This window comes from Piliocolobus tephrosceles, chromosome 4, assembly GCF_002776525.5.
Source record: "Piliocolobus tephrosceles isolate RC106 chromosome 4, ASM277652v3, whole genome shotgun sequence".
Taxonomy (NCBI): domain Eukaryota; kingdom Metazoa; phylum Chordata; class Mammalia; order Primates; family Cercopithecidae; genus Piliocolobus; species Piliocolobus tephrosceles.
In genome coordinates this window covers 42,320,721-42,346,436 of record NC_045437.1, presented here as the reverse complement: position 1 = coordinate 42,346,436, position 25,716 = coordinate 42,320,721, and the positions used below count along the sequence as shown (strand labels likewise).

General features: G+C 41.8%; 1 protein-coding gene and 1 pseudogene across 2 annotated transcripts in view; one reads left to right on the top strand and one right to left on the bottom strand.

The window, feature by feature from the left end:
* NIM1K (NIM1 serine/threonine protein kinase) overlaps positions 1–25,716 on the bottom strand; it is a 91,137-nt gene that overhangs the window by 45,390 nt on the left and 20,031 nt on the right. The gene's annotated exons all lie outside the window — the stretch shown is intronic.
* On the top strand, positions 5,398–5,957 carry LOC111545556 (annotated as a pseudogene).

Below are 25,716 nucleotides of genomic sequence, written 5' to 3'. Positions count from 1 at the left end.
TCTGAGGAAAGGCTTCAAAATGAGAGAAAGAAACCCTGCTCAACCTAAACAACAACCTCTACAACAAAAAGGAACTTGAAGGAAATGGAGAGCCATGAGGAAGCAGAAGATAAAAGATAAGATATTGGAGCCATAAAACCAGAACAAACGCTAAAAAAAAAAAAAATTTAAAGACAATTCGGACAACAAGAAAGAGCTGTAGAGCTGTCTTGGAAATTAAAGAATTAAATTGAAGAATTGTGAAAGAAAAATCTAGAAAAGATAAGCAATATAGAAGACATGAAAACTGGGTAATCAATTCAGAAAGTCCAACATCTAATTATTAGAATTTCCCATTACACTATTATGCTCCCAATAAAGTAAAACATATGGTTTCTATTGTACCTGAATTGCCAATGAATCTCAGAAATTTAAAAAATAGTACAGTGAGAAAAAACTAAATTCTCACACATTCTAATGGAATAAAAAAGTAGAAGGAAAAAAGCTAAAAGAAAAGATAAATCCTGTTTGGGTGTGTGCATTTATGGGTATTTAAAAATTCATTTTTGGCCAGGCGCGGTGGCTCAAGCCTGTAATCCCAGCACTTTGGGAGGCTGAGACGGGCGGATCACTAAGTCAGGAGATCGAGACCATCCTGGCTAACCCAGTGAAACCCCGTCTCTGCTAAAAAAATACAAAAAACTAGCCGAGTGAGGCGGCGGGCGCCTGTAGTCCCAGCTACTTGGGAGACTGAGGCAGGAGAATGGCCTAAACTCAGGAGGCGGAGCTTGCAGTGAGCTGAGATCTGGCCACTGCACTCCAGCCTGCGCAACAAAGCGAGACTCCGTCTCAAAAAAAAAAAAAAAAAAAAGGTTTTTTATTTTGCAGAATTTTTTTCCTAGAGATTTTCCTTAGAAATCTAGAAATAGGAGTTCTGAGCACAGGTTATGGGGTTGCTCTAAATAGTATATATTTTTGACTACTTTCTAGTAGAGTCCAAAACATCAAGCTTCATCATGCTAAAAGCTAAGCAAATAATGGAAGTGATCACACGTACCTAATTGAAAACCAAATTTCAGATGTAAGTGAGTTTTTTGTTGTTGTTCTTTTGCCTTTTGCCCTTTAGATTTTGCCCAATTTCTATGGACATTAATGAGAGCTTAGAAACTCAACCAGACCAAATTATGGAGTCACATCACTGTAGATCAAAGCCTCTGGAGGAGGTAGAATGGTTCTTAATTATTAGCTTGCTGTTGCTATATAGCACTCCTTTAAATAAGATGAAAGAAAACAGAGCTTACTTGGTAATTCATTTTCTTGACTTATAACCCACTGTGAAAATAGTATCAATGAAAACCATCTCACCTTTGTTCTCTCTGTCTGAGTTTAACTGATAAAACTTCTGGGCAAGGCTCTTAGGCAACCTTTTCATTGGTTGGCAAGGCCAGGCATTGGTTTCCTTAAAAGAAAAGCTGAGCTTTCTCTGTGTGTGGCAAGAAGGTTCAAGACAGCCAGTCCTCAGTTATAATCCTTCTTGGGCAGGTGCACCTTCAGGGAGAATAATTAGCAAATTCATCTCATTTGAAAGTTTATTTTACCATTTTGAAATCATTTGCATCATCTTTGCTTTTACCTCAGCTCTTTATTTCTCAACACACATGTCAAGATTACCATGCGGTGCAGTGGGGGAAATTCCAAAGCAAATGGAAAAGCAGTAAGTGTGGGCTGGTTTCTAGGACAGCAGTTCTGCTCTGTGACACCATCTCTCCCCTACTTGGTCTCAGAGGGAGGCCCTCAGCCCAGGTCTACCCCCATCCAGTTCACACCCAGCATCCAGGGACAGTCCATCTAGTCTGATGGGTTTACGTCAGCTCTTCCCATATATACTTCTACCGCACTTGAGGTTCCCTTTGCCATCAACACCACAGACTCAAACGCCTAGGAGAACAGTGCAGGAATTCTATGTCAGTGACCAAGTGCAGTGCCTATGCCTGGTGTGGTAAGGCAGCCCTTGCTCAGCTTCAGCCAGGGCAGCCATGCCAAAATGCAGGTTTACTTTTGCCAGATCTTATAATTCTTGAAAAGAAACTGGCAATTAAGAATTTTTTGGTAAACTCTCTCAAATTTTTATTTCCCGGTTGTTTTTTTATTTAGAGGCAGGGTCTCACTATGTTGCCCAGGCTGGTCTTGAACTCTTGGTCTCAAGAAATCCTTCTGCCTCAGCCTCCCTGTAGCTAGGATTAGAGGTGAAATCCACCCACCATGCCTGGTAACTCAATTTTTTGTATGTTTATGTTTTTTTGGTGTTTTTTAAATTTTGTTTTGTTTTTTGTTTGACACAGGATTTCACTCTGTCACCCAAGCTGGAGTGCAGTGCTGCAATCACAGCTCACTGCAGCCTTGACATTCCATTGCTCAGGTGTTTCTCCCACCTCAGCCTCCTGAGTAGCTGGGACTACTGGTATACACTACCATGACTGTTATTTTTTGTAAAGACAGGGTTTTGCCATGTTGCCCAGGCTGGTCTGCAACTCCTGGTCTCAAGTAATCCACCCACCTTGGCCTCCCAAAGTGGCTGGGACTACAGGCATAAGCAACCATGCCCATCAACTGTCAATTTTTAAAGTATAGAGTAAATACTTTTAAAACACTGGCCAAGTGAAACTGAAGTGTCAGGCTGGATTTGGCCTCCAGGTTGGTCATTTCCAGGCTCTGTTCTAGGTTTCATGGGAGAATCATCCAAAAAAAAAAAAAGATGGGGAGGGAATAGTTCATAGGTCCATAGTCAAATACATCTGGAACTGCTGCACATTATACCCCTCTTAGATATTTGCATTAGTACCTTACAGTCTTGTAGTTTTTAAACCACACACACAAACAAATGTCTGTTTAATTCAGCGTTCCCCAAGTTTATTTAACCATCTAATTCATCCTTGTTGAATACATTTTTGTCATTGACATTTTCCTTATGACTCTAACCTCAGAGGTGGACAAAGCTGTCAAACATCTGTAAGAATTTAGGTCCCAACAGGAAGATTATGAAAATGATTCAGTATAAAATGAAACAGAAAATAGATAGTTGAGTTTAATCCACCAATGCAGCAGATGAGGTAGGAGCTACCCATCTGTGGGGTCTGGGATGACACAGTAATAGCTTAACAATTATCTCTTAACCTTGGGAAGATTTGGTGTTAAAAACAGAAATGCTTAAGAGGCTCAAACCCTCCGGTATTAATATTTTTGTCTTGATGGACTTATATGAAATTTGTATTTCAATGTACTTGTTATGTGAAGAGAATCTGGCATATTAAAGTAACAACATAGTTTTGTGACTCTAATTTAAAATGAAAAATTGGATAATTTAGATTTGTGATTTTAAGTTGAAGTTTTATTGTTTTAAAATAGCACTGAATTAAATGTATTTAAAAGAGCTTAAGGTTCACCCTTGTCTATATGTTTAAATCATTATATTTGTAAGAATTACTAGTATTCTGGAAGCATTTTTGTTATCAAATAAAGTTTTTAAAAAGGAAATGAAACAAATTATAAATGCAGTTTAAAATGGTTAAAAAGGTTTCATTAAGCTTTGAATGGGATCAAACATTAATCCTTAAAAATTATTGTCAGACAAAATAATATGTCTGGAATTTGCTTTAAAATAGGAGGCCGGGCATGGTGGCCCACGCCTGTAATCCCAGCAGTTTGGGAGACCTAGGAGGGCAGATCATGTGAGGTCAGGAGTTTGAGACCAGCCTGGCTAACATGGCGAAACCCTGTCTCTACTAAAAATACAAAAATTAGCTGGGTGTGATGGCAGATGCCTGTAATCCCCACTACTCAGAAGGCTGAGGCAGGAGAATCGCTTGAACCCAGGAAGCGGCGGTTGCAGTGAGCCCAAGATCGCGCCACTGCACTCCAGCCTGGGCGACAGAGCAAGACTGTGTCAAAATAATACACAATAAATAAAATAAAATAAAATAAATTCCCATCCCCATGTTGGCCAGGCTGGTCTTCAATTCCTGACCTCAGTTGATCTGCCCACTTCAGCTTCCCAAAGTGCTGGGAATACAGGCATGAACCACCATGCCCGGCCAATAGGAGTTTAAATTAAACAAGATTAGCCATGAGCTGGGAATTTTTTATGCTAGGTGATGAGTACATGAGGCTTGTAATGTTCTATAAACAATTTTTGTGTATATCTAAAATTGCTTATAATACAATTTTTAAAATAATTGTTAAAATTAACCACATCAAAAAATATAATATTTGTAATAAAATGTTACTCATTTTACAACAAGCAACAGTGCTCATTAAATGCGTGCATGACTGACTGAATGAATGAATGACACAACATGACAACTCTGTAAAGTGAGGTATTGTCATTCCCTTTTCACAGATACCAAAACCAAAACCAAAACTAAAACCATCTGAAGTTAAGGCAGTTGCCCTTGATTTCTTGACTGTTAGCTCCACGAAGGTGGAAACTGTGTATTTAAGTAAACATTACAACATGTGAAACCATGATTTTCAAAGATCTGAAGAAGAGAATGAAGTCATGTCCCAATAGAAACATTGCAGAAACTTGGGTTTCTGCAATGAAAATTTTAATCTCATTTATAATTCATTCCCAAAACACAAATCTTCCCATCTTCTCTGAGGACCTATGCTTGCCTCCAAACAAAAGGGATAGCATTAAGATACTGAATGGAATCATGCATTGAATCACAAGAAGGTGGACCTGAGCAGCAAAACAAAATGTATTCTTCATCTGCTCAGAAATAACTAATTTAAGAAACAGTGCGGGAACACTCATACCCGTTTGCAGCTCATGGTTTATTTTTAGGGCATTAAAAATATTTGTAAGTCAAAGCAAAAACTGCTCTTTTGCTGCCTTGTAACTTTATTCAGCTCTAATGTAGTGTGCACACTAAGAAGCAGAGAACACTTGAGTGATGCCCTTAGGGGATGTTAGAAAAACCTCGTTTTCCATTTGAGCAAAACTCAAGAAAGTCTATCAGGGTAACAGGCCGCAAGGCTATGGCCATGGATAAGGAAAAGAGTGTTGTGGAACAAAAGCTCTTAGTTTTATCATCATAAAACGTTCCAGTGGATTTGAAACCTTTATTAGGAGCCTCTCATACCTGGTAAGTGATCCCTTCACACAGAATAAGCAATCCATCTGATAATTTTTAAATATTTACCCAGCACTGGAGGTAAGTGAGAGGTGGCAGTTGTTAGGGACAAAAGGAAGGTTAAGTTTTTTTGTTTTTGTTTTTAAATATCACTCTTGCCTTAGAAGAAGGAAAGAAAATAACAGGCAGGTTCTCTTACATCGACCACGTAAAAGTCGCACTGTAAGAAGCAACAACCTCTCCTCCTTGTCTCCGCCATCTGCTCAGCAGCCACGAAGCAGCAATCATGCGTGAGTGCATCTCCATCACATTGGCCAGGCTGGTGTCCAGGTTGGCAATGCCTGCTGGGAGCCCTACTGCCTGGAACATGGCATCCAGCCCAACGGCCAGATGCCAAGTGACAAGACCACTCGGGGAGGAGATGACTCCTTCAACAGCTTCTTCAGTGAGACGGGCTCCGGCAAGCACATGCCCAGGGCAGTGTTTCTAGATCTGGAAGTTTGCACTGGCACCTACCACCAGCTCTCCCACCCTGAGCAGCTCATCACAGGCAAGGAAGACGCTGCCAGTAACTATGCCTGAAGGCACTACACCATTGGCCAGGAGATCACTGACCTCGTTTTGGACCAAATTTGTAAACTGGCTGACCAGTGCATGGTTCTCCAGGGCTTCTTGGTTTTCCACAGCTCTGGTGAAGGAATTGTTTCTGGGTTCACCTCCCTGCTCATGGAACAACTCCCAGTTGATGATGGCAAGAAGTCCAAGCTGGAGTTCTCCATTAACTCAGCACCCCAGGTTTCCACAGCTGTAGTTGAGTCCTACAACTCCATCCTCACCACCCAGTGAGGACATGACTGCCCTTGAGAAGGATTATAAGGAGGTTGGTGTGGATCCTGTTGAAGGAGAAGGTGAGGAAGAAAGAGAGGAATACTAAAGTAAAAATGTCACAAAGGTGCTGCTTTTACAGGGAAGCTTATTCTGTTTTAAACATTGAGAAGTTGTGGTCTGATCAGTTGATTTGTATGTAGCAGTGTATGCTCTAATATACAATTACTGACCTATGCTTTAAAACATGACTGCTTTTGCAGACCCAAACTGTCCATTTCTGTGATGGGTTTTGAATAAAATATTCCCTGTTTTTAAAAATAATAATAATAATAAAAAATATTTTTTAAAAGTGAACAAATATGTAGTAACAATCTGAACTAACAATAAATAATACTTTTTTAAAATCGTCATATATATGGAAATTTAATATGTAATAAAGATGGCATTTCAGACCACTGGGAAAAGGTAAATGATTCAATATTATGACGCTTGCAGGGGCTAAACCAAGAGATGGCTTTAGCTCTTGCACCACCGCAAATTCTTCATTAGCCCTCATTCTTTGACATAGATAAGAAAATTATATATCTATAAATATAGATATATAGATATAGATAGATAAAGAGAGAAACAGTTTCACTCTGTCACTCAGGCTGGACTGCAGTAATGAGAGGATGGCTCACTGCAGCCTTGAAATCCTGGACCCAAGCAATCCACCCAACTCAGTCTCCTGAGTAGCTGAAACAACAAACTTGTGCCAACGTGCCCAGCTAATTTTTTATTTTTGTAGAGATGGGGTCTCACTATGTCACCCAGGCTGGTGTTGAACTCCTGAGCTCAAGTGATCCCCCTGCCTCAGCCTCTCAAAGTCCTGGGATTATAGGTGTGAGCCACAGCAACCAGCCAAGAAAACAATATATTTTTTGATTAGTGTAAAGTGCCATGCAAATACAGAGGCTCATGCCTCTTCTTGTAATATTACTATTCCAAGACACACTCATATAGAAATGCTGGAGTCACTACTGGGTGTCAGGACAAACCATTTGCATATGTATGTAGTGTGTATTTGTACATGCACAAAAAAAAGCTCTGGTAAAATGTAGGTTGAACTAATGGGTGACAAATGGGGAGGGAGTGTGAGGTACAGAATTTTGGAGGAGTGAAAATGAGTGTGATAGGGGTTGTTAGTTGTCCCCCGTTCATCTGTTCTTTCTTCTACAGCAGTGGTTCTCAGCCTCAACCTATATGAAAATCACCAGACAGCCTTCAAAAAATGCAGAAGTCTAGGCCCTGCTCCCCAAATATTGTGATTGAATTGGCCTGTGGAGTGGGAGGTGTCTATTTGTTTAAGTTTTCCAGGTGATTCTGTTGTGCAGCCAAATTTGAAAACCACTATTCTATAACAGAGAAGTTAGCCGGGTGAGGTGGCGGGCGCCTGTGGTCCCAGCTACTTGGGAGGCTGAGGCAGGAGAATGGCGTAAACCTGGGAGGCGGAGCTTGCAGTGAGCTGAGATCCGGCCACTGCACTCCAGCCTGGGCGACAGAGCGAGACTCGGTCTCAAAAAAAAAAAAAAAAAAAAAAACAGAGAAGTTTTAGCTGGGCACATTGCTATCCAACTGAGGACTGTATTTCCCAGTTTTGGCTATAGCTTAGTTTGGCCATGTATCTGAGTTCCAGTCATGGGCTGTGAGCAGAAGTGACATATGTGACTTCCATGTTGTGACCTTAAAAAAAGAAGCATGACCTCCCGCCCCTTCCTTCTTCCCATCTTCTTGCTAGCTAGAATGTGGACACAGTGGGGTAAATGGAAACAGCCACCTTGGACCAAGATGGAAGCCATGTGCTGAGAATTGCAGAGCCACAGAGAAAGAGCCTAAACCCATCACTACACAGTCATCAGATCAACCCAGGATTGCTACCTTGTATATTATGACCTGAGACATATGATTCTATCTTCTTTAAGCCTTTCTTGTTTCAGCCTTTGTTATGGCAACCTAATGTCTGTGCAAGAGGGCTTTCATGTCTTACTCCATTTGTTTCTGGGTTGTTTGAATGTTTTATAACATGTATAATTAGTTTTATAACTTGAAATTTATATGTAATTGGTATATGTTTATCTATAGGTAAAGATAGAGATATTTCAAAGGAAGTACTGACTCTTTAAAAAAAAAAAAAAAAAAAGGCTAAAATTAGGCTCACGCCTGTAATCCCAGCATTTTGGGAGACCAAGGCGGGTGAATCACGAGGTCAGGAGTTCGAGACCCTGGCCAACATAGGGAAACCCTGTCTCTGCTAAAAATACAAAAATTAGTTGGGCATGGTGGCATGAGCCTGTAGTCCCAGCTACTTGGGAGGCTGAGGCAGAAGAATCACTTGAACCCAGGAGGCAGAGGTTGCGGTGAGCTGAGATTGTGCCACTGCACTCCAGCCTGGGCAACAGAGCAAGACTCCATCTCAAAAAAAAAAAAAAAAAAAAAGGCTAAAGTTTAAAAAAGAAAAAAAAGATACAGATATAGGTTGATATTGATAAATATATATAAATAGAGACAAATTTTATCTCTTTTGTCTACATCTATCTGTATAGCCTATAGAGATTTAGATAGGTAGGTATAAAATACAGTGGACCAATGACAGATTCCTGATTTTAGTTTTCTGATACATCAAAATATTTCCAATTATTTATACCTTCAGGCAAATTAAATTAAAGAATTTTTTTTTTTTTTTGAGATGGAGTTTTGCTCTTGTAGCCCAGGTTGGAGTGCAATGGCACAATCTCAGCTCACTGCAACCTCCACCTCCCGGTTCAAGTGATTCTCCTGCCTCAGCCTCCCGCATAGCTGGGATTACAGGCTCCTGCCACCACGCCCAACTAATTTTTGTATTTTTAGTAGAGACAGGGTTTCTCCATGTTGGCCAAGCTAGCCTTGAACTCCTGACCTCAGGTGATCCACCTGCCTCGGCCTCCCGAAGTGCTGGAATTACAGGCCTGAGCCACCATGACTGGCCCAAAAACCTTTGTTGAGGACTGGTCATGTTAAAGAAACTAAGGTGAAGCAAGTAAGTGTGTCATTGTTTTAAAAAGTACTACATTCACTTGTGAGTAGCAAATTAATTTCAACAAAACAATATCATCTACACTTTCGTGTAATACTATTAATCTAAATTTCATTGGTTTGAAGTTTCTTTTTGTACTTAACTCAGTAAAAGTTGTTTTGCTTTATATGTATACAAGCTTTAAGGAAAATAAAGTTAATTAATTAATTAATTATTTTTGAGACAGGGTCTCATTCTGTCACGCAGGCTGGAATACAGTGGAATGATCTCGGTTCACTGCACCCTCCACCTCCTGGTCTCAAGAGAGCCTCCCACCTCAGCCTTCCAAGTATCTGGGACCAAAGATGCGCTCTGACACATCTAGCTGATTTTGGGGTTTTTTTTAGTAGAGACAGGATTTTGCCATTTTGGCCAGGCTGGTCTTGAATTCTTGGGCTCAAGTAATCTGCTTGCTGCGGCCTCCCAAAGCACTGGGATTACCGGAGTTAGCCACAGCACCTGGTTGGGAAAACACATTTAAATTGGAGTTTTATATTTGTACATTTTGAGTATCTTTAACGTAAAGTTTTTGTTTATATTTATTTATAATAAAATAGGTCTCGGCCTGGCACGGTGGCTCATGCCTGTAATCCCAGGACTTTGGGAGGCCGAAGCGGGCGGATCACAAGGTCAGGAGATCGAGGCCATCCTGGCTAATATAGTAAAACTCTGTCTCTACTAAAACTACAAAAAATTAGCCGGGTGTGGTGGCAGGCACCTGTAGTCTCAGCTACTCAGGAGGCTGAGGCAGGAGAATGGCATGAACCCAGGACGTGGAGGTTGCAGTGAGCCAAGATTGTGCCACTGCACTCCAGCCTGGGTGACAGAGTGAGACTCTGTGTCAAAAAAAAAAAAAAAAAAAGGTCTCAACCAAGGAGTTATGAGAATTTTAGTCCTTTAAAAGTTACCAGTAGATGACACAGTTTTAAGAATCTCTGCTTTTGAGGGAGATTTCCCCAAATTAAACAACCAAGTGAGGTCATGGAATAATACAGACTCAGGGTCAGAACAAGATTACAATCTCAGCTTTCCCACAAAATGTCTTTGTGAACTTAAGCCAGTCTTTTCCACTCTCTGGGTTCAGTATCTTTACTGGCAAGTGAGAGTGTTGGACCCTATGATGTTTACAGATCATTCCAGCCCTGCCCTTCTGAAATCCTGGATTAGACAATATGGGGTGAATTCCAAAACATTTGTGAAAAAAAAACTCTTAAATCCAAATGTCACATTGCCCCCTTCTGAACCTTTGTAGTATCTACATGGATGAGATTGACAAAATCCATAAAAATAATAAAAACTCATAATAAATCACAAATGTAAAAAACCCATAATAAACCCTAGATGGACTTGTGAAATAGCATAGCCCAATTCCCTTTCTCCCCTGAGATAACCTAGAAAGTCACATTTGAAGGTGCTCTACTAGAAGTGTTAGAGGACAACCCAGGAAAGGAAAAAGGGCAAAGGGTAGTAAAGTTGTTGTAAGAAACACAGAGATGTGGAAGGCGGGCTGAAGTCAAGAGAGTTTTACACAGTTCTATCTCCAGTTATTCCCCCAGTATAAGAAATATTGTTAGCTATCTATTATCAAGTGCCTATTATGTGCCAAGAACCAATTCTTTTATTTTATTTTTTATTTTTATTTATTTATTTATTTATTGAGACAGAGTGTCGCTCTGTCTCCAGGCTGGAGTGCAATGGCGCGATCTCGGCTCACCGCAACCACCACCTTCCAGGTTCAAGCAATTCTCCTGCCACTGCCTCCCAAGTAGCTGGGATTATAGGCATGCACCACTACGCCCGGCTAATTTTGCATTTTTAGTAGAAACAGGATTTCTCCATGTTGGTCAGGCTCGTCTTGAACTCCTGACCTCAGGGGATCCACTTTCCTCAGCCTTTCAAAGTGCTGGGATTACAGGTGCGAGCCACCACGCCCAATGAACAAATTCTTTTAAAATCCTCCCAGCAACTCTTCAAGTCAGGCGTGGATTATCTGTGCCCCAAATGGAACCTGCTTATTCTCACAATCTTGACTCTTTTCCACTCTGTCCAAGTCGTCCCCATACTGTGAGGACGGCTCCTGCCCCCACTGCCTTCTAGAGGCCTTCTTTGACTACTTCAGACTACTTTGACTACCACACTCACATTTCCCTCTGCTACTATCCTGTGCCACTTGAGATCTGTATCCCATAATCTGGTCCTTGACTTCATATCTTTCTAACTCATTTGTGTGAGTTAAGCCTCCTGACAAGCTGTTCTTGAGAGCAGGTTCCATGCACTGAGGGCTTCATCCACCCACTCTACCTGCCATCACAGGCATCATGCTGAGTGCATTATACTTGACACTCAGAAGATGACTTTATCTTCACCATGTCCTCCATCTAGTTCCTCTTTAGGAAAAACTACCGTCCTTTCAGGAGTAATCTCTCATATTTACTTTAAAGTAGGAGAACTAAACTTCTGATTTTCTTCTCCAGACTTACTCCTCTCACAGTTTTCCCCATATTGGTAAATGGCAACACATCCTTCTAGCTGAAGTCAAACATCCTCACTCCTGTTTCTCTCTCATACCCCAGTCTGTCAGCAAATCCCATGGGCTCTACCTTCAAAATATTTCCAGAATACAGTCATTCACTGTCAAGTGTAAGCCACCACTGGCTTTTGATCCTGTTACAGCCTCTGTCCTTCCCTGCCTCCTGCCCACCTTTAACAGGGCTTGTTTCAAACAAAGCATCCAGAAAGATCCTTCAAAAATGTCAAATTATGTCACTTCTTTACTCAAAACCCTTTGATGGCTTCCCATCTCACTTAGAGTAAAAGCTAATACCCTTAAAAGGGCATTCAAGGCCCTGCCCAATATGGTCCCCATCCTTCCTAACGTCATTCTCAATCACATCCTTGAAACTACACTACAGCCATGCTGGTCTCCTCCACTCTTACTTGAAGGCACCAGGCATGCTCCCACCTTCTGCAAATTCCTACTGCTCCTTTAAGACTCATTTCAGTGATACCTCTTTCAGGAAGCTTCCCTCACCGACCCACTCACCATAAACCAGGTAGAGTTCTCTTTTGTACTTCCAACACCTGCCGCTAACATTGTGATTTTCTCCACAACTTTGTACAGTTATGACTTTTATATCAGGCTGTCTCTCTCGTCAGGTTGTCAGCTTCTTAAGGGTGGTGACCCTTTTTGACTTTGAAGACAAATAAGGAAACAAATACTATGAAGACAACAAGCAGTTTTTTGGCCATCACAGAGAGGTTATATTTGCTACTGAAATGAATGGCAGAAGCACATCCTGGGATATGGATGGAAGCCTGGTGCCTCTTCAGTGGCTTCATTGGCTTCACTGTATGACTGAAGATCCTCCTATAAAATCACCTATTGCTAGTAAATTTATTTGGACAAGCCATAAATTCACTGTAGCACCCCAGAATATGTACTTTATTCAACCACTAGAAAGATTCAGGAGAAGTTCCTACTTTCAAAACCTTCAAGTAAAGACAATGAAAAATAATTTAGGCATGCAAAACACGGGCCTTTTCATGAAACTGCATAAAATTTTACTGCTTACGAGTAACTTAATTAAAATTGTTCAACTTAAAAAATAAAGAAAATAACTTTTATCTGAGGAATGCAAGTCCTTTTAATTGTTAGGTCCAAAGAGATATTAAAATAAGACAGTAACCATGCCTTTTTGAGCTATGTAGTTATCTCTTTTTTTTAATTATTATTATTTTCGGAAAGAGGGTCTCGTTCTGTTGCCCAGGCTGGAGTGTAGTGGTGCAATATGCAATCATCTCTTGACACTGCTTGCTATTGCCACAAGAAGCTAAAAATTAAACTAATAATTCCACACTGGCCACTATAAATCTGACACTGTAGCTGAAGAATATATAGTCAATTGCAAATCAATGTTATTTCTGTAAATGAATGAGAATTTGTGGAAAACAACTTTGTATCAGCCCACTTTATTTGTATCTGTCCCCCTTTAAAAAATCCACTTGTGGTCAGGCACGGTGGCTCAAGCCTGTAATCCCGGCACTTTGGGAGGCCAAGGCAAGTGGATCACAAGGTCAGGAGGTCAAGACCAGCCTGGCCAAGATGGTGAAACACCGTCTCTACTAAATACAAAAAAATTAGCTGGGTTTGGTGGCAGGCGCCTGTCATCCCAGCTATTCAGGAGGCTGAGGGAGAGAATTGCTTGAACACGGGAGGTGGAGGTTGCAGTGAGCCGAGATCACGCCACTGCCCCCCAGCCTGGGTGACAGAGCAAGAAGCTGTCTCAAAAAAAAAAAAAAAAAAATTCACTTGTTATTGCTGTTAATCGGAATGTATTTTCAGGGCAACTTGAGTCTGTGCTCTCGAGTTGTAATCATTAAGCTTGACCCAAATGAACCCTCTACTTATATTAATTTTGTCTCAGCTTCTTCCTTTTAGGTCAACAAACCAATCCCTCAGTTACTGAGGGACAATGGTACATTCTGTGTTTCTACTAAGGAAATTGACTGGAACAGACAATTTATTTCTACAGTAAAACAAATCTGGTTTTTTTTTTTTTTTTGGCCTTTTTTTTTTTGAGATGAGTTTTTTGCTCTTGTTTCCCAGGCTGGAGTGCAATGGCACAATTTCAGCTCACTGCCACCTCCGCCTCCCGGGTTCAAGCGATTCTCCTGCCTCAGCCTACCAAATCTTAATTGTACAAATGGATTGTACTTCAGGGGTCCAAGTAGTGCAGGTGGATTATGGGACACTTTGATTGGGGGTGTTAGGGGCGAGGGGACACTGCATAGGTTCTTGTATTCAGTGATGAAAATAAAGTAATATATTCAACCTTTCTACTGAATCTTTCTAATCAACGGATTTTTTTTAAGCCTCAAAAAGAATCTTTCATGATGCTACTATTTTTGCACAATAAAGCCAACTAGGGACAGTCTTTAATTAGTGTTTTAAAAGGCTCATACGTTTACATTAGAACATCACCTATGGCCGGGCGCGGTGGCTCAAGCCTGTAATCCCAGCACTTTGGGAGGTCGAGACGGGCAGATCACGAGGTCAGGAGATCAAGACCATCCTGGCTAACACGGTGAAACCCCGTCTCTACTAAAAAATACAAAAAACTAGCCAGGCGAGGTGGCGGGTGCCTGTAGTCCCAGCTACTCAGGAGGCTGAGGCAGGAGAATGGCGTAAACCCGGGAGGCGGAGCGTGCAGTGAGCTGAGATCCAGCCACTGCACTCCAGCCTGGGTGACAGAGCAAGACTCCGTCTCAAAAAAAAAAAAAAAAAAAAGAACATCACCTATGATGCCTTTGATTCCTAAGTCCATTGATCCATTGATCTGCCAAAGCGTTGAAATCTCAGGCAGGAATTCATTTATATCAACCTAATTTGAAGCAAAAGCAGCTGCTTTCCTGACCTCTGAATTATCCACCTAGGGGCTCAAAGGTTTCCCACCTATCAGATTTTCTTCTATGGTTTGGTAACCTCTCGAGTGAAGCTGATTTTTCAAAGGCAGAAAACAGCTCTTTGCCATGGTAATCATTTCACAAAAGGAAAGTAACATTAATAAGAAGAGAGTTGTTGGTTCTTAATAGCTCAAGCTGTATGATAGATACATACATACATGGCTGTTACTATGAAAATGTCTAGGTAGCAAGGCAATATGGAAAATGAGGCATCCAAAATGTTATTGAAATTTAGAGAATAATCTCAATGAACTACTCTGGCCCTTAATAATAATTATTATGTCAATAATACCTAGCTCTTATATATACATTTTATGTGGTAGGCATTATTCTAGATACTGTATGTGTATTAACTATTTAATCCTTACAAGAATTTTAGAAGGTAGGTGCTAATATATCAGGTTTCAGAACAGGGAGCTTTAGTCAGCACTGGGAGATGCTATCAGGTAACTCTACCCAGCTGGGATTTAAGCCCAGGTAGGGAGGCCCCAGCCTCAGGATTCTTAAGCACCACTGTGTGCTATATAGTTATTTCCTGAATGCCTTTATAACAACCTAACTTTTTTTTTTTTTTTTTGAGATGGAGTCTCGCTCTGTTGCCAAGGCTGGAATGCAGCGGCATGATCTCGGTTCACTGCAACCTCCACCTCCCAAGCTCAAGCAATTCTCCTGCCTCGGCCTCCCGAGTAGCTAGAATTACAGGCATGCACCACCACGTCAGGCTAATTTTTGTATTTTTAGTAGAGATGGGGTTTCACCATGTTGGTCAGGCTGGTATCGAATTCCTGACCTCGTGATCTGCCCACCTTGGCCTCCCAAAGTTCTGGGATTACAGGCGTGAGCCACTGTGCCCAGCACAACCTAACATTTTTTTAAAGTCCAGGATTTAATACTTATTATAAGGTAAGCTGAACACTTTGTTATATGCTGTCTCTAGCCTGGTACAAAGCAGGCTTTCTTTTTTCTTTTTTTTTAAAGTGACAGGGTCACTCTGTCGCCCACGTTGGAGTGCAGTAACAAGATCACAGTTCACTGCAGCCTTGAACTCCTGGGCTAAAGTGATCCTTTGGTCTCAGCCTCCCAAGTAGCTGGGACTAAAGGCATTCACCACCATGCTTGGCTAATTTTTTTCTTCATTTTTTGTAGAGATGGGGGTCCGCCTATGTTGCCCAGTATTGACTTTGACTCTTGGGCTCAAGCAGTCTTCCCACTGTGGCCTCCCAAAGTGCTAAGATTACAGGTGTGAGCCACCACACCCGGCCCAAAGTAGGCTTTTGATAAATGTTTCAGGGGTGAATGAATGAGTAAATAAATGTGGAATACCACAGGTTTTCTCTCAGTTGCCTTAGTGTATCACTAATAGTTTTCTTCTTTCTCTTCTCACTGCCCACCCAGCAACCCACCAATTTGATTATTATGAATTCATCCTGTCTTCCCTCTGCTCTGTGCTAAACCATAAGACTGTATTTCTCAACCTTCAGTGATTGGACATCCTGCTCAGAATTCACAAAGGGAGCTGACAGTCCCCTGGGGAATGTAGGACATAAGGCAAGGCCAGAAGAACTTTTTCACAAACCAAATAGATGGCCTCAGGACCCCAGAAACAGCACCAGTGTAGAGCCATAATAGACACTGAGATGAGCCAGAGGTAGTGTCTGTCCACATGGGAAGCAAAGGGACTGAAACTCTCTTGCCTCATCCTCCAAGATCTACACTAGCCACAGAATGCTTCATCCGTTTATTCAACATTTACTGAGCATCTACTATATGCCAAGCACTGTGCTGGTCATAAAATGCATAAGACATAGTTCCTGTCCTCAAGGAGCTACTTGAGTCTGTTAAGATTAGCTGCCAGGTTAAATATTTCAAGCTGCCAGGTTGAAAGCTGCCAGGTTAAATATTTCAAGTTCAGCCTAATGGTTTCTCTGTAATAGTGAACTGTAACCTAACTAAATGCATAAACAGATTAACCTACCCTTGTGCCAATCATCAAGTTTCAACCAATCAAAGGCAGCCAACTGTTCAAACTGTGTTCAAATAGGGCAAACACTGAGCTATAACCAATCCAGCTATTTCTGCGCCTCACTTACGTTTTCTGTGCATTACTTTCCTTTTTCTGTTCATAAATCTTCTTTGACCACACAGCTGCCCTGGAGCCTCTCTGAACCTGTTCTGATTCGGGGGCAGCCCAACTGGAGAATTGGTCTTTGTTCAATGAAACTCTTTAATTTGTCTAAGGTTTTTTTTTTTCTTTTCTTTCTTTTTCCTTTTCTTTTCTTTTTTTCTTTTTTTTTTTTTTTTTTTTTGAGACAGTGTCACTTGTCACCCAGGCTAGAGTGCACGACCTTGACTTACCACAACCTCTGCCTCCCAGGTTCAAGCAATTCTCATGCCTCAGCCTCAGGAGTAGTTGGAATTACAGGTATGCACTACCACACCCAGCTCAGGTTTCACCATGTTGGCCAAGCCGGTCTCAAACTCCTGACGTCAAGTGATCGGCCCACCTCAGCCTCCAAAAGTGCTGGGAGTACAGGCATGAGCCACAGCACCAGGCCTGAGGCTTTTCTTTTGACAAATCAGAAAGACACTCTTTTCTCTCTGCCCCAACAGCACCACAATTCACTTAACAGTATTCTCTTAATCTCTTCCTTATTTATCTCCACACCTTAGTGGGACTCGCTGGGAGTTCATTTATTAATGTCTATATGGAAATCATCATTCATTCATTTGTGTATCAAGTGAGTACCAATATGTGGCAGACACTGTTCCAGGAGAGGGGATGTCATGAGGGCAAAGCAGAGGGCATCTCTGCACTCTCGGGGCTTATGATCGCCCTATGCTTACTACCTTCTTCTCTCATGATTCCCCCTACGCTTACTACCTTCTTCTCTCAGCTTCTTCAAAGCACTTAAAGTTATATAAAGTAATCATTATAACTATGTGTCATATTTTTAACATATACAGATGTAATACATATAACAATAACAGCGTAACAAAGGAAAGGAGGAAATGGAGCTACAAAGGAATAAAGTTTCTGGATCCCACTGAAATGAAGTTGGTATAAATCTAAACTAGGTTTTGATTAAGTTAAAATGTATATTGTATGCCTTAGAGCAAATGTTAAGAAAATAAAAATATATAACTACAAAATAATTAAAGAGAGCCACCGTGGGCCAGGCACGGTAGCTCACGCCTGTAATCCCAGCACTTTGGGAGGCTGAGGCAGGCGGATCACCTGAGGTCAGGAGTTCGAGATCAGCCTGGCCAATGAAACTCTGTCTCTACTAAATATACAAAAATTAGCCAGGCATGGTGGTGAGCGCCTGTAATCTCAGCTACTCGGGATGCTAAGGCAGGAGAATCGTTTGAACCTGGGAGGTGAAGGTTGCAGTGAGCCATGATGGTGCCACCACACTACAGCCTGGGCAAGACTCTGTCTCAAAAAAAAAAAAAAAAAAAAGAGATATCCACATGCAAAAGAGTAAATTTAGACCTTTACCTTAGACCATAAACAAAATTTAATTCAAGATGCATCAAAGACCTAAATGTAAGAGCTAAAAATATAAAACGCTTAGATGAAAACGTAGGCATAAATCTTCACAGCCTTGGATTAGGCAATTATTTCTTAGATATGAAACCAAAAATATAAGCAATAAAAAAAAAATACATAAACTGGGCATTATCAAAATTTAAAAATCGTATGTGTCAAAGGACACAATTGGCTGGGCACGTTGGCTCACGCCTGTAATCCCAACACTTTGGGAGGCCGAAGCAGGCAGATCACGAGGTCAGGAGTTCAAGATCAGCCTGGCCAACATAGTGAAACCCCACCTCTATTAAAAATACAAAAACTACCCAGGTGTGGTGGCATGAACCTGTAGTCCCAGCTACTCGGGTGGCTGAGGCAGGAGAATCGCTTGAACCCAGGCGGCGGAGGTTGCAGTGAGCCAAGACCGCGCCATTGCACTCCAGCCTGGGCAACGGAGACAGACTCCATCTCAAAAAAAAAAAAAAAAAGACATAATCAAGAAAGTGTAAAGAAAATTCACAGAACAGGAAACGTTTTTGCAAATTGTGTGTCTAATAAGGGACTTGTATCTGTATATGGAATCTGTAAGTAACACAACTCAATAATTGTTTTAATATCACCTGATATCATTTGGATATTTGTCCCCTCCAAATCTCATGTTGAAATTTGATCCCCGGGCCAGGTATGGTGGCTCACACCTGCAATCCCAGCACTTTGGGAGGCTGAGGTGGGAGGATCACTTGAGCCCAGGAGTTTGAGACCAGCCTGTGCATCGTAGTGAGACACTGTCTCTACAAATAAAATTGTTAGAATTAGACAGTCTGGTGGTTCATGCCTTGTATTAGTCCGTTCTCATGCTGCTAATAAAGACATACCTGAGACTGGGTAATTTATAAAGGAAAGAGGTTTAATAACTCATGGTTCCGCAGGGCTGGGGAGGCCTCAGGAAACTTACAATCATGACAGAAGGGGAAGCGAACATGTCCTCCTTCACATGATAGCAGCAAGGAAGAAGTGCTGAGCAAAAGCACGAAAAGTCCCTTATAAAACCATCAGATCTCATGAGAACTCACTCACTATCATAAGAACGGATGGGGGAAACTGCCCCCATGATTCAGTCATCCCCACCTGGCCTCTCCCATGACACATGGGGATTATGGGAACTACAATTCAAGATGAGATTTGGGTGGGGACACAGCCAAACCATATCATTCCTATAGTCTCAGCTCATAGGGGGTGGAGTGGAGGCACTGAGGTGGCAGGATCTCTTGAGTTGAGAAGTTGAGGCTGCAGTGAATGTGACTGCACCACTGCACTGGGGCCTGGGAGACAGAATGAGACTCTGTCATGAAAAAAAAAAAGAAGAAGAAGAAGAAAAATTTGATCCTCAATTTTGAAGGAGGTGGGGCCTAATGGGAAATATTTGGGTCCCGGGGAAGGATCCCTCATGAATTGCTTCATGTCGTCCCGTGTTAGTGAGTGAGTTTGCTCTATTAGTTCACGGATTGCTGGTTGTTTTAAAGAGCATGGCACCTCCTCCTCTCTCTTTCGCTCCCTCTCTCACCATGCGCCACACTGGCTCCTCTTGCCTTCCACCATGAATGCAAACTTCCTGAGGCCTCACCAAAAGCTAAGCAGATGATAGTACCATGCTTCTTGTACAGGTGGCAGAATTGTGAGCCAAATAGGTGTCTTTATAAATTATTCAGTCTCAGGTATTCCTTTATAGCAATGCAAAACATACTAATATATAACCTAATTAAAAATAGACAGAGGAGGCTGGGCACGGTGGCTCACGCCTGTAATCCCGGCACTTTGGGAGGCCAAGACAGGTAGATCACTTGAGGTCAGAAGTTCAGGACCAGTTTGGCCAACATGGTGAAACCCTATCTCTACTAAAAATACAAAAATTAGCCAGGCATGGCGGTGGGTGCCTATAATCCCAGATACTCAGGAGGCTGAGGCAGGAGAATCACTTGAACCCAGGAGCCAGAGGTTGCAGTGAGCTCAGATCAAGCCACTGCACTCCAGCCTGGGCAATAGAGCGAGACTCAGTCTCAAAAAAGAAATAGAGGCCTGGGAACGGTGGCTCATGCCTATAATCCCAGCACTTTGGGAGGCTGAGGTGGGTGGATCACCTGAGGTCAGGAGTTTGAGAACAGCCTGGCCAAAATGGTGAAATGCTGTATCCACTAAAAATACAAAAATTAGCCAGGCGTGGTGGCGCACAACTGTAATCTCAGGTACTCGGGAGACTGAGGCAAGAGAATTTCTTGAACTCGGGCGGAGCTTGCAGTGAGCCAAGATAGTGCCACTGCACTCCAGCCTGGGCGACAGAGCAAAACTCCATCTCAAAAAAAAAAAAAAAAAGACAGAAGATCTAAATAAATATTTCTCCAAAGAAAATATACAAATGACCAATAAGCACATTAAAGGATGTTCAACATCATTATCCATCAGGTAATGCAAAACCACAGTCAGATACTACTTCATACCTGCTAGAATGGCTAGAATAAAAAAGATAATTAATAACAAGTGTTGGCAAGGGTGTAGAGAAACTGAAACCCTAATATGCTGCTGGTTGGAATGTAATACGGTGCAGGACTTTTTTTTTTTTTTTTTTTTGCATGTCCACACAAAAACTTGTACATGAGTGCTCATAGCAGCTTTACTTATAGTAGCCAAAAAGTAGAAACAATCCAATATTCATCAACTGATGAATGGATAAATACATGTAATATATCCATACAATAGAACACTATTCAGTAATAAACAGAAATGAAGTACTGATACATGCTACAACATAAATGACTCTTGAAAACATTACATTAAGTGAAAGAAACCAGTCACAAAGGACCACATTGTATGATTCCATTTACATAAAATGTTCTGAAGAGGCAAATCTATACAGACAAAGTAGATTCCTGGTTGACTGGAGTATGAGGGGAGAGATTGGTAAAGCTGGCTAAGCAAAGCAGGGTTTCTTTTTAGGGTAATGAAAATGTTCCAAACTTGATTGTGGTGGTGTATGCACAACTCTCTGAATATGCAAAACCATTGAGTTGTATACTTTAAATGAGTGAATTGCATGATATCTGAATTATATCTCAATAAAGCTGTTAAAATAACCAAAGGAATTAAAATGTCACACTAGAAAATATTCACTTCATGCAAACCATCCAGCCAGCTGCCCCCAAAATCCTTTTCCTACCTTGACCACATTTTCAGATTAAATATAACTTTCTGATTCCAGACCATTTATGTTCTCTTTCTGTCATTCCCATCTCTGCCCACATTTTCCAGCCAGCTTACATTCTCAACAGCTATCTCCATTTTCATACTTTTATTTAGATCCTGCCTACTGGTCTTGCTTAAACTGTCCAAAATATAAAGACTTATACAATCGGGGAAGGCAAGAAATTGAAGACACTTCAGTGCTTCTCTCCTCCTACCTCCTTGCTTTATGAATTAGGAGACAAAGGACAAAAAGGTTCCATGACTTGTCCGCAGTAACTAAAATACTTCTTGCTCACCTCTTCCAAAGAGCCTTCATACACTAAGTGCCAATATTTCTTTATCTTTTTACCCAATCTCTGATACCTTTCTTTACTGCACTGTCAAAAGATATGAAATGCACTCATCTCAAGAGATTAACATTTAAGCCCACATCCTGCATCTCAGAGAAAAAAGGCAGCCCTTTCGTGTTCATGCTCATCGCATCTGATTTCTCTCCTGATACAGCTTTTCTTTCCTCGATTATCATGAATGACTGTTCAAAATTCATAGTGGGCTCACTGAGTACCAGCCCTGAGCAAACACAGAGTCAGACCCACCAGTTTCCATTTCCTCACTCACTTCACAGAAAACCATGCCTGGGGTCTTCAGGAAAAGCCTTATTTAGTCCATACAAAACAGTACTACATTTTAAAATGCTACTCAGGAAATAAAATGACAATAAAGGGTATTTACATTTCTTATTGGTATATACCTATATGTACACCAAGATCAAAAGAATGAGTAGGTTTTTTAAAATCAAATAAATATTCATCATGATGGGAAACAGAAAAGCCTCTGGGGAGTGCCTGCCTCTCCAGTGATATATTTCCTGGGGAGCCAGGAAAACCATAAATTATGTAGGTATCTGCAGTCATTCTGAACTTTACATGAAGAGAAAATATGTCAAATCTAAACTGGCCCTGCATCTGAAGGGAGCGTAGTAAGTAATAACGTAAATCCATTGAAGAACAAGAATTGTGAAGTCAAAGCTCGTGCAGGTCTACTTGGCTTGGGAAAGCAAAGTAAACTGCTTGTTAAAAGGAAAAGATGGGGCCAGGCATGGTGGTTTATGCCTGTAATCCCAGCACTTTGGGAGCACCAAGTGGGCAGATCACTTGAGGTCAGGAATTAGGAACTAGCCAGGCCAACATGGCAAAACACCGTCTCTACTAAACATACAAAAATTAGCTGGACATGGTGGCTCACGCCTGTAATCCCTGCTACTCAGGGGTTACAGAGGTAGGAGAATCACTGGAGCCCCGGAGGCAGGGGTTGCAGTGAGCTGAGATTGCGCCACTACACTCCAGCCTGGGCAACAGAGCCAGATTCCATCTTGAAAAAAGAAAAATGGATGGGCCTTTTGCTGGCTGAGCCTTTACTACTCCAAAAACTAATGGGCTCAGGAGGCATCTGCACAGAAGACCTTCATCCTTCATGAGTGATGAAGAGAAAGGCAAATGAAATTAGGCACACTTCCCTCCCGAGAGCGGGAACTGATGTGCGGCTGATTGAAGAAGTGATTACACAATGTTGGAGAGGCATTTAAGTGTTGCTCACCAGGGAGCCAGAGGGCTTTGGGAGCCAGTTCTGAGAATTACACACTGTTCCATAGTACTTGCTAATTGACCCAGTATTTCTGGCTGAAAACATTTCCCCAAGGAGGTAAGTGAACGCAGATAATGAAGACCTGTCAAATCACAGGGCAGCTCATGAGCAAAGCTTGAGCTCTAGAGACTGGACATTATTTAAATGCAGAAAACCACAAAAAGATCACAGCCTAAACATAAAAATATTCAGAAGTATGCACGGAGAAGGTTTCTGATTCTCAGTTCACACCTACCCCCACCTCTGTACAACTTTAGCTTGAAATTTAAGAAAATTATTTATAAGTGTGAAGATAAGGAGGGTGTAAGTTAAATAACCATGAAGTCCACAAAATAGGCACATTTCTGAGAGTTTCATGACAGTCACTATTCATGTAATTGGACATCTATTCATAGATAAGGAAAGATATTTGCCAAGTTCAAGAAAAGTTCTGCACAAATGAAGGCCCAGTTGTTGCCAGGAAGGAGGGAAATGAAATTGGGGTAGAAGTGGAGAATTCAAGTTTTTTTCAAAATTTACAATGTATACTTCTGGGTGTGTTTTTATTGTTGATGATGATAGTGTTTTGCCTACTTATAATTACAACAGAGATTTTCTTGGTTTAAGGGCTAAAAATATGCTTATATCTCTACTGTGATCTGGGAATGTGGCCTGTCTCTGATAACCATGTATGTAAAAGTGAGTGAATCCTCCCTGATACAGTAAGCTGGCTCAGCTGCCTGGGGTGGTCGAGTCCAGCATTCCAAAACTGAGATATTTTTGGCTGGGTGTGGTGGCTCATGCCTGTAATGCCAGCACTTTGAGAGGCCAAGGTGGGAGGATTGCTTAAGGCCAGGTGTTCAAGACCAGCCTGGGTAAAAAGGGAAGACAAAAGAAAAAGAAAGAAAGAAAAGAAAAGAAGGAAGGAGAGAGAGAGAGAGAGAAAGTAAGAAAGAGCGAGCGAGCTTGGCATGGTGGCTCCCACCTGTAATCTCAGCACTTTAGGAGGCTGAGGCAGGCAGATCACTTGAGATCAGGAGTTTGAGACCAGCTTGGCCAACATGGTGAAACCCATCTCTTCTAAAAATAAAAAATTGGCCGGGACAGTGGCTCACGCCTGTAATCCCAGCACTTTGGGAGGCCAAGGTGGGCGACTCACCTGAGGTCAGAGGTTCAAGACCAGCCTGGCCAACCCGGTCTCTACTTAAAAAATACAAAAATAAGCCAGGCGTGGTGGCAGGCACCTGTAATTTCAGCTACTCAGGAGGCTGAGGCAGGAGAATCACTTGAACCTGGGAAGCGGAGATTACAGTGAGCAAAGAATGTGCCACTGCACTCCAGCCTGGGTGACACAGTAAGACTCCATCTCAAAAAAAAAAAAAAAAAAAAAAAAAAATTAGCCAGATGTGGTGATGCATGCCGGTAATCCCAGCTACTTGGGAGGCTGAGGCACGAGAATCACTTGAACCTGGGAGGTGGAGGTTGCAGTAAGCCAACTGCGCTCCAGCCTGGGTGACAATGAATGAGACTCCATCTCAAAAAGAAAAGAAAGGAAAAGAAAAGAAAGAGAAAAAAGAAAGAAAGGAAGGAAGGGAGGGAGGGGGGGAGAGAGAGAGAGAGAGAAAGAAAGAAAGGAAAGAGGAAGAAGGAAAGAAAGAAGAAAAAAATGGAGATTTTTTTCAAAGTTTTGAATTCAGAAATAGGATGACTTAGAAAAAATGATATCAGGCACCAAATAAGTGGTTGAAATGGTGGCATAGTTACCCGTTGCCTGAGGACACCCTCTGGCAAAGGTGGATGCTTAAATATTGATGAAAAACAGTAAATGGCACATATGGGAGCCCATACTCTGTGCCTGGGCGAACACAGAGGGGAAGCTGAAGCTATAATTGAGAATATATCTGGTACACATTCTAAATTTGCTTTTGTTTGCTCTTGAAGTTAGGGCTTTGAGGCTCTTGAAAGCAAACAGTGCAATGAATACTGGAAACAGTGCAATGAATACTGGACCCAAGTGCATGGTGAGAATATGCTTCCCAACAGAGTATTTGGTGCTCTAGAACATTCAGGAGCAATCCCAGTGATATATGTAGTTGCTGCCTGGGGCCTTGTTCCCAGACATGTAGAGTTGGTGTCTATCAGGCTGCATCCTCTCCTTTTGTCACTGAGTCACAGTCCCAGAGTGACTAAGGGGACTGGGTTATCTTTGTACACAGGAGCCACTAAAAGGAGGAGGACTAGCAATGGGAGGAAGGAATGAGGAAGTCCTGCTGAGCCCTCCTCTCCTGAGCCCCAGGGTTGCTTCTGGAGCCTCATGACAATGGTGCTGAAACCACCTGGTCCTGAGCATTTTGAAGACTGTGGAGGGATTTATTTTTGGTCCTCACGGAGGGTATTTAAAAATCCCTATTGGAGCCTGGACTAAGCTCAAAGGATAGAGGGCCTCTGCAACAGGAACAGGTTGGGACCATTCCTGTCTGGGAGGAGGCCTCTGCCATGTGTTGGGAAGGATAAGGAACAGAAACCCAGAAATGATGTGTGCTATCTGTTGGCCAAGCAGGAAACCTAGGTGCCATCCCTGGCCTCTATGCTCCCCTCACCCAATCCTTTTGATCCTCCCACTTCCACACCACCCCAATCCTTTTACATTTCCATCCTGGGATCCCACAGTAGGTAGAGATGCACATGCTTTAAGGCACCAGCAGATGAGACGCATCCAAGAGAGGGGGAAATAAGTCTTAAAATACTTTCATATTCAATATATATACTTCTCAATGCATCTAGGTAATCATCCTAAGAAAAATCCGAATTTTGTTTTTGTTAGTCTTATATGG